We start from the raw sequence: 16,178 nt of genomic DNA on the forward strand, positions 1-16,178 counted from the left end.
ACGCAGATCGTTAGAAATGGTAGGGTAAACTGTAAATTGTCACAAAAGGTTGTCGACCCCTGGTGTAGAGAATGATGTACCATCTAAACCAATGTGAAATACATTTTCCATAACCAAAAATATTGTATTTTCAGCTGTTTGAAGCTGGTGTAGAAAACCGAAAGAAAAGACGCTTAAACGAAACTTAAGAACGTGACGCATAGAAATAGCGCACATAGAACAGATCTTCCACTTCTTAGACTTGCTTTCAATGAGAAAACATAGCTGATATGGCTGACTTGCTTAAACAAATGTGGTTTCTACTGACAATTGAGATGTACAAACTATGGCATAAGGGAACGATGAGCGGATAAGAGGCAATCCGTAATTTGGATTAAGACATTAATGAGCGAGCTAAAACGGATGTAGTCAATATAACTATTTGTTTAGCACTTTTGAAATGTACAGTGACAGAATTCAGAACATGGGCCGTTCTTACAGTATTCTCCCTGTTAAAAAAACTTTTAAAAATGAAATATCACATTTACATAAGTATTCAGACCCTTTACTCAGTACTTATTTGAAGCACCTTTGGCAGCAATTACAGCCTTGAGTCTTCTTGGGTATGACGCTACAAGCTTGGCACACCTGTATTTGGGGAGTTTCTCCCATTCATCTCTGCAGATCCTCTCAAGCTCTGTCAGGTTGGATGGGGAGCGTCGCTGCACAGCTATTTTCAGGCCTCTCCAGAGATGTTCGATCGGGTTCAAGTCCAGGCTCTGGCTGGGCCACTCAAGGACATTCAGAGACTTGTCCCGAAGCCACTCCTACGTTATCTTGGCTGTGTGCTTAGGGTCGTTGTCCTGTTGGAAGTTGAACCTTCACCCCAGTCTGAGGTCCTGAGCGCTCTGGAGCAGGTTTTCATCAAGGATCTCTTTACTTTGCTCTGTTCATCTTTCCCTCGATCCTGACTAGTCTCCCAGTCCCTGCCGCTGAAAAACATCCCTACAGCATGATGCTGCCAACACCATGCTTCACCGTAGGGATGGTGCCAGGTTTCCTCCAGACGTGACACTTGGCATTCAGGCCAAAGACTTCAGTCTTGGTTTCATCAGACCAGAGAATCTTGTTTCTCATGGTCTGAGAGTCCTTTATGTGCCTTTTGGCAAACTCCAAGTGAGCTGTCATGACTTTTACTGAGGAGTGGCTTCTGTCTGGCCACTCTACCATAAAAGCCTGATTGGTGGAGTGCTGCAGAGATGGTTGTCCTTCTGGAAGGTTCTCCCATCTCCACAGAGGAACTCTGGAGCTCTGTCAGAGTGACCATCAGGTTCTTGGTCACCTCCCTGACCAAGGTCCTTATCCCCCGGTTGCTCAGTTTGGCTGGGCGGCCAGCTCAAGGAAGAGTCTTGGTGGTTCCAAACTTCTTCCATTTAAGAATGATGGAGGCCACTGTGTTCTTGGGGACCTTCAATGCTGCAGATTTGTGCCTCGACACAATCCTGTCTCGGAACTCTACGGACAATTCGTTCAACCTCATGGCTTGGTTTTTTCTCTGACATGCACTGTCAACTGTGGGCCTTATATAGACAGGTGTGTGCCTGGATAAGAACCCTGCATAAGTCGATGTGCATAGCCAGGAGGTAAGCAAGCTAGAACAGGCTGGCAACGTGGTGAAGCTGTCACCAGAGGAGGTGAGAAGTTCCAAGGAGAACTGGTACATCCCCCACCACGTTGTTTACCATAACAGTAAGAGCCGCCTGGTTTTCAATTGCTCCTTTAACAGCAGAGAGGGTAACCTGAATGACCAGCTGCTGCCGGGGCCTAAGCTGGGACCCTACCTCAAGGGGGTCCTGCTGTGTTTCCGGCAGCACTGGGTGGCTATCTGTGGAGACATTAAGGGGATGTTCCACCGGGTGCGACAGGATCAGTCTCTTCTGCGTTTCATGTGGAGGGACATGAGGAGAGGAGACCCACCTGACGTTTTGTGAGTGGCGCGTCCTGCCTTTTGGGACTACCTGCAGCCCTTGCTGTGCCACTTTTGCCCTGAAGAAGCACGTCAGAGACCACCAGCAGGGCAACGTGGACGTGCTGGCCTCAGTGGAACGGGCGTTCTATGTGGACAACAGTCTACAGACGGGTCCTCCGTTACTCACCCAGCCCACAGACACTTGGCCTGTTACGCCGCTGCCTCCCGCCGAGGTAGTGTACCTTGAAGAGCTTAAGGAAGGGCATATTCTGTAGCCTTATAACTGTGGATGAGGACACTCCTCTGCCTGACCTGCTGCAGTACCAGAGCTGGGGTGGCCTTGTAATGGCAAACCATCTCTCCCTGCACTGAGCGGCGGCCCCAGACTTGCCTGCTTCCTCCCGCTCTGGCACTGAGCTGGTCCTGCTCAGTAAAGTGCAACAGGACTGTTTCCCTGAGGATTACAAGCTGCTGCATGCTGGTGAGTCTGTTCACTCCGTCAATAGTCTCTCCTCTTTCTCCCCAAAATACAACAAGACAGTTGGGCTCATCCGTGTTGAGGGCCGGCTACGGTCACAAGACGCAGGCCTCCTAATTGTCCCTAGAATTTCTAAGCAAACAGCGGGAGGCAGGGCTTTCTCCTATAGATCTCCATTTTTATGGAACAGTCTGCCTACCCATGTGAGAGACGCAGACTCGGTCTCAACCTTTAAGTCTTTACTGAAGACTTATCTCTTCAGTAGGTCATATGATTGAGTGTAGTCTGGCCCAGGAGTGTGAAGGTGAACGGAAAGGCTGGAGCAACGAACAGCCCTTGCTGTCTCTGCCGGGCCGGTTCCCCTCTCCACTGGGGTTCTCTGCCTCTAACCCTGTTGCAGGGGGCTGAGTCACTGGCCTGCTGGTGCTCTTTCATGCCGTCCCTGGGGGGGTGCGTCACTTGAGTGGGTTGAGTTACTGACGTGATCTTCCTGTCTGGGTTAGGCGCCTCCCCCTTGGTTTGTGCTGTGGTGGAGACCTCTGTGGGCTATATTCGGCCTTGTCTCAGGATTGTAAGTTGGTGGTTGGGGATATCCCTCTAGTGGTGCGGGGGCTGTGCTTTGGCGGAGTGGGTGGGGTTATATCCTTCCTGTTTGGCCCTGTCCGGGGGTTTCTTCGGATGGGGCCACAGTGTCTCCGGACCGCTCCTGTCTCAGCCTCCAGTATTTATGCTGCAGTAGTTTATGTGTCGGGGGGCTGGGGGTTAGTTGGTTATACCTGGAGTACTTCTCCTGTCTTATCCAGTGTCCTGTGTGAATTTAAGTATGCTCTCTCTAATTCTCTCGTTCTCTCTTTCTCTCTGAGAACCTGAGCCCTAGGACCATACGTCAGGACTACCGGGCATGATGACACCTTGCTGTCCCCAGTCCGCCTGGCCTTGCTGCTATTCCAGTTTCAACTGTTCTGCCTGCGGCTACGAAACCCCTACCTGTCCCAGACCTGCTGTTTTCAACTCTAAATGATCGGCTATGAAAAGCCAACTGAGAGACCTGAGCCCTAGGACCATACGTCGGGACTACCGGCCGTGGTGACTCCTTGCTGTCCCCAGTCCGCCTGGCCTTGCTGCTATTCCAGTTTAAACTGTTCTGCCTGCGGTTATGGAACCCCTACCTGTCCCAGACCTGCTGTTTTAAACTCTAATGATCGGCTATGAAAAGCCAACAGATTTATTCCTGATTATTATTTGACCATGCTTGTCACTTATGAACATTTTTGAACATCTTGGCATGGTTCTGTTATAATCTCCACCCGGCACAGCCAGAAGAGGACTGGCCACCCCTCATAGCCTGGTTCCTCTCTAGGTTTCTTCCTAGGTTTTGCCTTTCTAGGGAGTTTTTCCTAGCCACCGTGCTTCTACACCTGCATTACTAGCTGTTTGGGGTTTTAGGCTGGGTTTCTGTACAGCACTTCGAGATATTAGCTGATGTAAGAAGGGCTATATAAAATAAAATTGATTGATTGATTGATCAGACCTAGGCCAACACACACCTGCTCGTGCAGGACTTTGATGCCAGGCTGCGACACCCTGGGTCTGTACGGGTGTTTGCTGAGCTCTGCCGGGCCTACTGGATTCTTAAGGGTCGACAGGCAGTCAAACCGCACAAGCGGCAGTGCCTGGGCTGTGGCGTGGGAAACAAGATGGCTGACTTGCCTGCTGCATGCCTTCGACTCCATCAGCCCCCTTTCTAGTCCACGGGCATGGACTGTTTCGGGCCCTTCACTGTTAAGATAGGCCGCCGGCACGAGAAGCGCTGGGGTATTATCTTTAAGTACCTGACAACGCACTGTGTGCACCTGGATTTACTGATCAGCATGGACAGTGACTCTTTCCTGATGGTTCTGAGGAGGTTCACAGCCAGGAGAGCCAAGCCCATCAAGCTCCTCTCTGACCAGGGCACCAATTTCAGGGGGGCCGAGAAGGAGCTACGAGACTCCTTCGCTGCTCTGGCGCCCGCCCTCCGTGAGCAGCTGGCAGAGCATCACCATCTGCTTCAACCTGCCTCATACCCCTCACTTCAGCAGGGCCTGGTAGCGGAAGATACGGTCTGTCAAGTCCTCCCTACAGGTTGTGCTGAGGGACCAGACCATGTCTGAGGAGGTGCTGCGCACCCTTCTGGTGGAGATTGAGGGCATTCTGAACTGTAAGCCACTCGGATGTCTCCTCGGATGTAGCTGACCCCGACCCTTTCACCCCTAACCTTCTCCTGATGGGACTGCGGGATGCCTCCCTCCTTCCCTCTCCTGGACGTTAAGGTATGTTACAACTTACCCAACTCTCCCCTACACTTTGGCTCACAGCTTTACGTCCACAATCTTTCCCCTGATATGACTGACTGCTACAGTGGCTTGCGAAAGTATTCACCCCACTTGGCATGTTTCCTATTTTGTTGCCTTACAACCTGGAATTAAAATTGATTTTTGGGGGGTTTGTATTATTTGATTTACACAACATGCCTACCACTTTGAAGATGCAAAATATGTTTTATTGTGAAACAAAAAATAAATAAGACAAAAAACAGAACTTGTGCGTGCATAACTATTCACCCCCCCAAAGTCAATACTTTGTAGAGCCACCTTTTGCAGCAATTACAGCTGCAATTCTCTTGGGGTATGTCTCTATAAGCTTGGCACATCTAGCCACTGGGATTTTTGCCCATTCTTCAAGGCAAATCTCCTCCAGCTCCTTCAAGTTGGATGGGTTCCGCTGGTGTACAGCAATCTTTAAGTCATACCACAGATTCTCAATTGGATTGAGGTCTGGGCTTTGACTAGGCCATTCCAAGACATTTAAATGTTTCACTTTAAACCACTAGAGTGTTTCTTTAGCAGTATAATTAGGGTCATTGTCCTGCTGGAAGGTGAACCTCCGTCCCAGTCTCAAATCTCTGGAAGACTGAAACAGGTTTCCCTCAAGATTTTCCCAGTATTTAGCGCCATCCATCATTCCTTCAATTCTGACAGTGAAGCATGGTTTCCCAGTCCCTGCCGATGAAAAACATCCCCACAGCATGATGCTGCCACCACCATGCTTCACTCTGGGGATAGTGTTCTCGGGGTGATGAGAGGTGTTGGGTTTGTGCCAGACATAGCGTTTTCCTTGATGGCCCAAAAGCTCAATTTTACTCTCATCTGACCAGAGTACCTTCTTCCATATGTTTGGGGAGTCTCCCACATGCCTTTTGGCGAATACCAAACGTGTTTGCTTATTTTTTTCTTTAAGCAATGGCTTTTTTCTGGCCACTCTTCGGTAAAGCCCAGCTCTGTGGCGTGTACGGCTTAAAGTGGTCCTATAGACAGATACTCCAATCTCCGCTGTGGAGCTTTGCAGCTCCTTCAGGGTTATCTTTGGTCTCTTTGTTGCCTCTCTAATTAATGCCCTCCTTGCCTGTTCCGTGAGTTTTGGTTGGGCGGCCCTCTCTTTGCAGGTTTGTTGTGGTGCCATATTCTTTCCATTTTTTAATAATGGATTTTATGATGCTCCGTGGGATTTTCAAAGTTTCTGATATTTTTTTATAACCCAACCCTGATCTGTACTTCTCCACAACTTTGTCCCTGACCTGTTTGGAGAGCTCCTTGGTCTTCATGGTGCTGCTTGCTTGGTGGTGCCCCTTGCTTAGTAGTGTTGCAGACTCTGGGGCCTTTCAGAACAGGTGTATATATACTGAGATCATGTGACAGATCATGTGACACTTAGATTGCACACAGGTGGAATAACTAATTATGTGACTTCTGAAGGTAATTGGTTGCACCAGATCTTATTTAGGGGCTTCATAGCAAAGGGGGTGAATACATATGCACGCACCCCTTTTCCATTATTTTTTTTAAAAATGTTTTTGAAACAAGTTATATTTTTAATTTCACTTCACCAATTTGGACTATTTTGTGTATGTCCAATCAATTTAAATTACAGGTTGTAATGCAACAAAAAGGAAAAACGCCAAGGGGGATGAATACTTTTGCAAGGCACTGTATGCCCACCTCACCTCGGCCACATGCTCACTGTTAATATCAAATTACATGATAAGAGCTTCTTTATGTGGTACATGTATGTCTTAGTAAAAGAAGAAAATCATTAAATGTTTTATTATTTTCACTGCCGTTCCAAAGCGTTTTCATCTTAGAGTGTGAGGCTGCTGGCACAAGCAGAGTCTATTAGGGAGGAATGGGATTTTATGGGATTTTACTTTTGGTGTTCAACAACAGAGAACCACAGCACCATCTGGGCTATCAGATTTCAAACACTATCCTACATTGGGTGGATGAATAGCTAAGGAAGTAGTTACTCTGCCATTATAAAGAACTGGTGTCACTCAGAAGTGCTGGATTGATACAATCCATTGTCAGACATGATCAAGATTCTTAAATTGAACAACAGAAGGGTATACTAATAATCTATCTAGATGTACTCAGGCTTTTCTGAAATTAGCTAGCTTCAGTTATCTTCACATTCCAGCTCAGGCTTCATCCATGTTAGGAAAGTAGATATCCATTGTGCACCCGCTGCTTACGCGAGCTGGGATTGTAACTACGCGTTCATGTCGCACATGGCTAGTCAAACGCCAAACTATTCTTTGAGACAATGTTGAAACATCCATCCACGTTTAAATTTTTGCCGAAATCAAAACGAAAGAAAAGTTACCCTGCAAATTCAGCAGGCTACGGTGTGAAATGAGCTATTAGAAGTGCTGTCTTACTTATACATAGCATTTCTTTGGTGTGCTTATCAAGTCATTTTTTCCACACTCTTATCGATAAAATAATGTATTAAGTCATGCAAAGGTTTTACTGTGCGTGAAGTTTCAAATGCATCCTGTCATTAGTAAATGTGTTGTGTGAAATTGTATACTGAACAAAAATATAAAACGCAACATGTAAAGTGTTGGTCCCATGTTTCATGAACTGAAATAAAAAAATCCCAGAAATGTTCAAGATGCACAAAAAGCTTATTTCTCTCAAATTTTGTGCACAAATTTGTTTACATCCCTGTTAGTGAGCATTTCTCCTTTGCCAAGATAATCCATCCAAATGACAGGTGTGGCATATCAAGAAGCTGATTAAACAGCATGATCATTACACAGGTGCACCTTGTGCTGGGGACAGTAAAAGGCCACTCTAAAATGTGCAGTTTTGTCACACAATACAATGCCACAGATGTCTCAAGTTTTGAGGGAGCGTACAATTTGCATGCTGACTGCAGGAATGCCCACCAGAGCTGTTGCCAGAAAATCAAATGTTAATTTCTCTACAATAAGCCACCTCCAACATTGTTTTAGAGAATTTGGTAGTATGTCCAACCGGCCTCACAACCGCAGAACACGTGTATGGGGTTGTGTGGGCGAGCGGTTTGCTGATGTCAATGTTGTGAACAGAGTGTCCCAAGGGGTTATGGTATGGGCAGCCATAAGCTACGGACAACTAACTAAATTTAATTTTATTGATGGCAATTTGAATGCACAGAGATACCGAGGCCCATTGTCGTGCCATTCATCTGCCGCCATCACCTTATGTTTCAGCATGATAATGCATGGCCCCATGTCGCAAGAATCTGTACACAATTCCTGCAAGCTGAGAACGTCCTAGTTCTTCCATGGCCTGCATAATCACCAGACATGTCACCCATTGAGCATGTTTGCGATGCTCTGGATCGACGTGTACGACAGCGTGTTCCAGTTCCTGCCAATATCCAGAAACTTCGCACAGCCACTGAAGAGGAGTGGGACAACACTCCACAGGCCACAATCAATAGCCTATGTGAAGGAAATGTGTCCCGCTGCATGAGGCAAATGGTGGTCAAATTTCTGATCCACTCCTCTACTTTTCTTTTAAAAGGCATCTGTGACCAACAGAGGCCTATCAGTATTCCCAGTCATGTGAAACCATAGATTAGGGCCTAATTTATTTATTTTAAATTGGCTAATTTCCTTATATGAACTGTAACTCAGTAAAATCATTGAAATTGTTGAATGTTGTGTTTATATTTTTGTTCAGTATATTTGAATATTACTATTTTTAAACACACAAGAACATTTGATCAATAAAATATTTAAAATCAGTCGTCTTCCTCAAATATGGTCCGGAGGATGAAGGGATGATGACGCACTCTTTGTGAGAGGGAGATAATCTAATTTGATTGGTCCTCAACTCGCAGCTCAGACACTTTAATCAAGATAAATAGAGTTAGCCCTGAGTTAGCCTGCACCGGAGCAGGTTAGTTCTGAAGGATTTGTTGCCATTTAATGTACCTGGCGAAAGGGTGAGCCACTTTCGTGTCACCGGTTATCCCGAGTTGAACTCAGAGTTGACCTATATATAGATGTGTAGCACACCACAAAAGCTGCTGCAAGGTCACATATTGTCTGTCTGGGTAGTGTCTTCAAATACAGAACCAGGCAACCGCACTGTCAATGTAAATTATTGTTCAGACAGACATTTACTGTTTGCGAATGTTTGACAGCAAAATGAACAACCCAAAGTGACTAAAAGACCGCCTAAACTTAGGTCCCAGGCAAATGTTAGCAATATGTTAGCCAAGCGGCCCAATCTTCTGTTTAAGTCCAGATATTTCCATATTTTGCCTCAACCGAGGCAGCTCTGGCCAAAAAGTCTGCCTTTGATGCATTCACTTATCAATTATATCTCTGGATTAAAAACAAATCCCTCTAAAGAGTCATGCTGAATTCCAGGGGTGGTAAGCATTCTTCTAAAGCAGAGATCTTCTCCTTCTCCTGGTCCCTCCTTTTTTCTGTCTTTCTTCACATGATGAATTAATCTGGTTAATCCGTCTATCCTTTTCCACCACCCATGCCATGCCCACTCCACTCTTTCCCCCTTCACTTGCCCTTACAGTGCATTCAAAAAGTATTCAGGCCCCTTAACTTTTTCCACATTTTGTTACGTTACAGCCTTACTCTAAAAAAAATAAATAATAATAATCTCAATCTACACACAATACCCCATAATGACAAAGTGAAAACAGGTTTTTAGAAATTTGTGCAAATGTATAAAAACTAAAAAACAGATACCTTATTTACATAAGTATTCAGACCCTTTGCTATGAGACTCGAAATTTAGCTCAGGTGCATCCTGTTTTCATTGATCATCCTTGAGATGTTTCTACAATTTGATTGGAGTCTACCTGTGGTAAATTCAATTGATTGGACATGATTTGGAAAGGCACACACCTGTCTATATAAGGTCCCACTGTTGACAGTGCATGTCAGAGCAAAATCCATGCCATGAGGTCGAAGGAATTGTCCGTAGAGCTCCGAGACAGGATTGTGACGAGGCACAGATCTGGGGAAGTGTACCAAAAAATTCCTGCAGCATTGAAGCTCCCCAAGAACACAGTGGCCTCCATCATTCTTAAATGGAAGAAGTTTGGAACCACCAAGACTCTTCCTAGAGCTGACCGCCTGGCCAAACTGAGCAATCGGGGGAGAAGGATCTTAGTCAGGGAGGTGACCAAGAACCTGATGGTCACTCTGACAGAGCTCCAGAGTTCCTCTGTGGAGATGGGAGAACCTTCCAGAAGGACAGCCATCTCTGCAGCACTCCTGGCACCATCCCTACAGGAAACCTGGCACCATCCCTACAGTGAAGCATGGTGGTGGCAGCATCATGCTGTGGGGATGTTTTTCAGTGGCAGGGACTGAGAGACTAGTCAGGATCGAGGGAAAGATTAACGAAGAAAAGTGCAGAGAGATCCTTGATGAAAACCTGCTACAGAGCGCTCAGGACCTCAGACTGGGGCGAAGGTTCACCTTCCAACAGGACAACGACCCTAAGCACACAGCCAAGACAATGCAGGAGTGGCTTCGGGACAAGTCTCTGGATGTCCTTGAGTGGCCCAGTCAGAGCCCGGACTTGAACCCGATCTAACATCTCTGGAGAGACTTGAAAATAGCTGTGCCCTAACGCTCCCCATCCAACCTGACAGAGCTTGAGAGGATCTGCAGAGAAGAATGGGAGAAACTCCCCAAATACAGGTGTGCCAAGCTTGTAGCGTCATACCCAAGAATACTCGAGACTGTAATCACTGCCAAAGGTGCTTCAACAAAGTACTGAGTAAAGGGTCTGAATACTTACGTAAATGTGTTATTTCAGTTTTTTTGTTTTTAATACATTCGCAAAATAATCTAAAAAAACGTTTTTGCTTTGTCATTATGGGGTATTGTGTGTAGATTGATGAGGGGGGAAAACAATTTAATCAATTTTAGAATAAGGCTGTAACATGTAATGTGGAAAAAGTCAAGGGGTCTGAATACTTTCCGAATGAACTGTATCTACAAAATTTGGAACAAGGTTCTTTAACCAACACCTCCAGAAAAGGATGTACTGTAGAAGCAGTTGATACCAATCAAACAAAAATACTATTTCCCAGCAAAAATGTAGCATATCTGACTGAATATACCTCAGCTCAGTTTAAGGTTCTCTCTGCATCTTCATACAGAGGAAAGGAAACTCAACTGGAATGTGTATCTACTGCCGGGCCTGGGCTTTCGTTCTGTTATAATCCAAAAATGCAGTGGAATGACCACCTTTGGACTTAGTCTTGTGTGCTGCTGAATGCTGATGCCTAACCAAGATACAAGCAATTTATGAAAGCAATTTTGAATAAGGGAGAAAGTAGGTTGGCTTTCATTATCGCTTTTATAAAGATCATCTTCCAAACCAGTATTATTGGCTATATTGCTGTCAAGGGCACTGTCAGATGAATTTTCCATAATGTTCTGTCACAGTTTTTCAAATGCAGACTCGAATTGGACCTAGGGGCTGCTTTGAGCAATTACAGTCCTTATTTATTCTGTTTGTATTAAGACGAAGCAGTGTTTGGATGTTCAGAGAGCATCATGGCTTCCAGCATTTCAGTTTAAGCCCATAAACTTGAGCTGCTAACAATGGGATTCTCTATAGGGAAAGGCCTACTGTACATATAGCAATATGGTCTGGGAACATTTTAATTCACCTGCCTAGCTTAAATATTGTAATTGTCTCCTGTGGTGATAGCCATATGCAGTATTGCTACAAGACCCCATCAACAAGAGAACATGGATTTAGGTCAGCTTATTTCGCAACACATCCAAAAAGTCGATGGCAGCAGTTTACAGAAACCAGCATGTTTTTATGTACAGTACTGATTATTGTAATTCATCACAGATGTCTATACATCATGAGATTAATACAAAAAACATTCCTAAAACAAAACAATGGCATAATGAGAATACTGCTGCACAAATTACATTTTTGAACTAGCATAGGCCTACATGTAACATAAAACTAAAGAAGGAGTAAACTACTTTCCCTCACACATTTTGAAAAATAACAAATGCCTATAAATGCATCATGTACCATCATCAAACCAATTTGGCCAGTGTATCAGCACCTTCCCCTTTGGATTTGTGCAGTGTACAGTCATTACTCCATTCTATACAAACCAACATTTGAACACAAGACATGTGACAAAGGGGAAAAACTGTAACCTGTCCAGGAAGTGAAGGCCAAGATCCCTGATCTTACTTACAAGACACTCCAAAAACCATCAAAGAACAGATTAAAATAACAGACAGGCATTCTAGAATCCAGATCAAATCTCTCATTCAGAAAGAAAACCACAAGCAGAAATGCTTCCAACACCCTCTACAGCTCCATTTTAACCTCTACGGGATCGGTGTCCCGTATACGGGACGGTTGAGCTAACGTGCGCTAATGTGATTAGCATGACAGTTGTAAGTAACATCAACCTTTCCAGGACATAGACATGTCTTATATGGGCAGAAAGCTTACATTCTTGTTAATCTAACTGCACTGTCCAGTTTACAGTAGCTATTACAGTGAAAAAATACCATGCTATTGTTTGAGGAGAGTGCACAACAACAAAAATTATCACGGCAACTGGTTTGATACATTCACCTCTGAAGGTAAATAATGTACTTACATTTAGTAATCTTGCTTTGATTTGTCATCCTAAGGGTCCCAGAGATAAAATGTAGCTTAGTTTTGTTTGATAAAATCAATGTTTATATTCAAATGTAGGAACTGGATTCTACAGTTTGAACCCCTGCTCTCTGGCTCCACACCCACCCTGCCCGGCCATCTAGATGTATGAAAGTTAGTGTATAAGCTAATGATCCATCATGTATGACATTCCTGGTAGTGTGTAAACTTACATTTTGTACTACCATATCATTTTTGTATGTTCTCTATAGATATGTACTTGTATCAATTGACCAATTCGGTACATTTGGGCAGACTTGATACAAAATAGTCCAGTATTGCAATGGTTCACTGGATCTATCTGAAACTTTGCACACACACTGCTGCCATATAGTGGCGAAAATCTAAATTGCGCCTAAACTGCAATATTATATTGTGGCCTTTCTCTTGCATTTCAAAGATGATGGAACATCATCTATTTAAAAAAATTAATAGAAAACGCATGTTTGTTTGTTTGTATTATCTTTTACCAGATCTAATGTGTTATATTCTCCTACATTAATTTCACATTTCCACAAACTTGTAAGTGTTTCCTTTCAAATGGTATCAAGAATATGCATATCCTTGCTTCAGGTCCTGGGCTACAGGCAGTTAGATTTGGGTATGTCATTTTAGGCGAAAATTGAAAAAAAGGGTCTTATCCTTAAGAGGTTTTAAAGCTGTTTAGTGTTTTGGGAAGGTAAAATACTCACAAAATATATATATATATTTTATGTGTGCTGAATGTTTACATGACCATGACACCATCTCACTTTCCATTTTCTGTAAACAGTCTTAACAGACAATCCATTACTTATTTCCTCTTGGCATTGTAAAGCTGAATCATACTGATAGAGTTTTCCATCATTTGCGGCATTCAGTCGTGAGATTTGAAAACACAATCATCAGCTAAGATTTACTGCCAGTACCAAGGCTAGAGTGAACTTGAAAGCCCATCACTGCAGTTCCTCAAAGTAACCACAACGTAGGAGAAGCAGCCACCTTGTGATCCAGTTTCCTAATAGAGTTCACAGTCAGACTACAGGGTCTGTTTTGCATTTCTCCCACAGCCGCCCAAAACAATAGATATTTAGAAAGGTGATAATAGATCATTACTATCCACCATAACATGAATGGTAGAAGAAATACAAACTGGAATAATTTTTATCCAAATGAAATATTTTGTATTTTTGTGTTCTTTTTTGTGTTCTTTTTATTGCATTGAGAGCATGTCACTCTGAATACTGAAAACCTATTACACTCAGAGAAAGAGGTAGCCTAGGCCCAACTGTTCCCAGGCTTGTGGAGAGGACTCCATATTTTGGGAGGGCTCGGTGGGCCCTCATGCCCAGCTGTGAGCTGCCTTTGGCCCCTGCAAGGACCATGATTGAGGCCATTGGTGCTATGTGCCAAGAATTACAACCGCCAGAACGCCTGGACTCGAACACCTCCCATTTCTTCAGTTAATTCCACACACCAGGTGACCATAAAAAGGTTGAGACTCGTTCGAAAGAACCAGAATAAATAATTATTATATATATTTTTTAAATGCTCAGGAGTCAATACTGTTCACTACACAGTTGAAGTAGCATTGATAAGAAGTGAATGCATGTTTCCCAAAAACTCGACTGGGACAAACTTAGTATCCCTAGGCAGACAGGTTGCCTCCCACATTAACAGTGTTCCAGTACACACGTCTGCACAGGTAAAAATGTTGGTTGGGCTAGGCGGAAATGGACACGCAGGAAATACATCCAGAGCCTTATCCATTTGTGCCCTGGCGTAAACATCCTCACCGGACACAAAATTGGTAGCTAGCTAAATGGAGCTCAGAAAGGATATTTTCAATAAGTGTATTTTGCATGTCGTTTTTTGCAAATACCATGACAGCTAACTTTAGCGTCACAAGCTTTCAACCACTGACTGGCTGTGGTAATTATGCTAGCCAGAGATACTTTAAGAAGCTAGATCATCTTGTGCCTAGCGTCTTGGGCCTAGCTATCTGCGTCCACATTGTGTCCGTCTCTGTCATGTCGCTCTCATTTTAAACCCTGCCTACCCAAACTTGTGATTTGCAGGGAGAGTTGTCTGCTGTTGCCCTAGGTCTGGGATTTCAGAAACTAGGAAAAACTGGGAATGTGTACTGTCAGTGTGGTTATGTAGCGCATACACACACACACACTATATACAGTGCATTCAGAAAGTTTTCAGACCTCTTAACACATTTTGTTACATTACAGCCTTATTCTAAAATGGATTAAATTGTTTTTTTTCTCTCTCATCAATCTACAAATGGTCTGAATACTTATCTAAATAAGGTATGTCTGTTTTTTATTTTTAATACATTTGCAAACATTTCTAAAAACCTGTTTTTGCTTTGTCAATATGGGGTATTGTGTGTATATTGATAAGGAAAAAAATAATTTAATCAATTTTAGAATAAGGCTGTAACATAACAAAATGTGGAAAAATTCAAGAGGTCTGGATACTTTCTGAATGCACTAGGCATAGCTGCAAAGAAAAAGCCATATCACAGACTGGCATATAAAAAGAAAAGATTAAGATGGGCAGTCTGAGATATGGCTTTTTCTTTGCAACTCTGCCTAGAAGGTCAGCATCCCGGAGTCGCCTCTTCACTGTTGACGTTGAGACTGGTGTTTTGCGAGTACTATTTAATGAAGCTGCCAGTTGAAGACCTGTGAGGCGTCTGTTTCTCAAACTAGACACTCTAATGTATTTGTCCTCTTGCTCAGTTGTGTACCGGGGCCTCCCACTCCTCTTTCTATTCTGGTTAGAGCCAGTTTGCACTGTTCTGTGAAGGGAGTAGTACACAGCGTTGCACGAGATCTTCCGTTTCTTAGCAATTCCTCGCATGGCATAGCCTTCATTTCTGAGAACAAGAATAGGCTGATGAGTTTCAGAAGAAAGTTCTTTGTTTCTGGCCATTTTGAGCCTGTAATCGAACCCACAATTGCTGATGCGCCAGATACTCAACTAGTCTCAAGGCCAGTTTTATTGCTTCTTTAATCAGCACAACAGTTTTCAGCTGTGCTAACATAATTGCAAAAGGGTTTTCTAATGATCAATTAGCCTTTTAAAATGATAAACTTGGATTAGCAAACTCAACGTGTCATTGGAACACAGGACTGATGGTTGCTGATAATGGGCCTCTGTAGGCCTCTGTAGAGTGTAAAGTGGTTATTCCACTGGCTATAGGGTGAACGCACCAATTTGTGAGTCGCTCTGGCTAAGAGCGTCTGCTAAATGACGTTAATGTGCCCTTGAGCAAGGCACTTAACCCTAATTGCTCCTGTAAGTCGCTCTGGATAAGAGCGTCTACTAAATGACTAAAATGTAAATGTAGATATTCCATTAAAAATCAGCCGTTTCCAGCTACAATAGCCATTTACAACATTAACAATGTCTACACTGTATTTCTGATCAATTTTATGTTATTTTAATTGACAAGAAAATTGCTTTTCTTTCAAAAACAAGGACATTTCTTAGTGACCCCAAACTTTTGAATGGGAGTGTATATATGAGTTGTGCTTTCCAAGACTACATGATCAAAACGAGGTCACTCATTTTGCCCATTCTAACATTCAATCGAACAGTAACTGAATGCCTTGATGCCTGTCTGCCTGCTTTATATAGTAAGCCACAGCCACGTAATTGACAGTCTGTAGGAGCGAACCATTTTCATGAATGTGGTGGTGTACCT

The sequence above is a fragment of the Coregonus clupeaformis genome, chromosome 6, assembly GCF_020615455.1.
Source record: "Coregonus clupeaformis isolate EN_2021a chromosome 6, ASM2061545v1, whole genome shotgun sequence".
NCBI classification, from domain to species: Eukaryota; Metazoa; Chordata; class Actinopteri; order Salmoniformes; family Salmonidae; genus Coregonus; species Coregonus clupeaformis.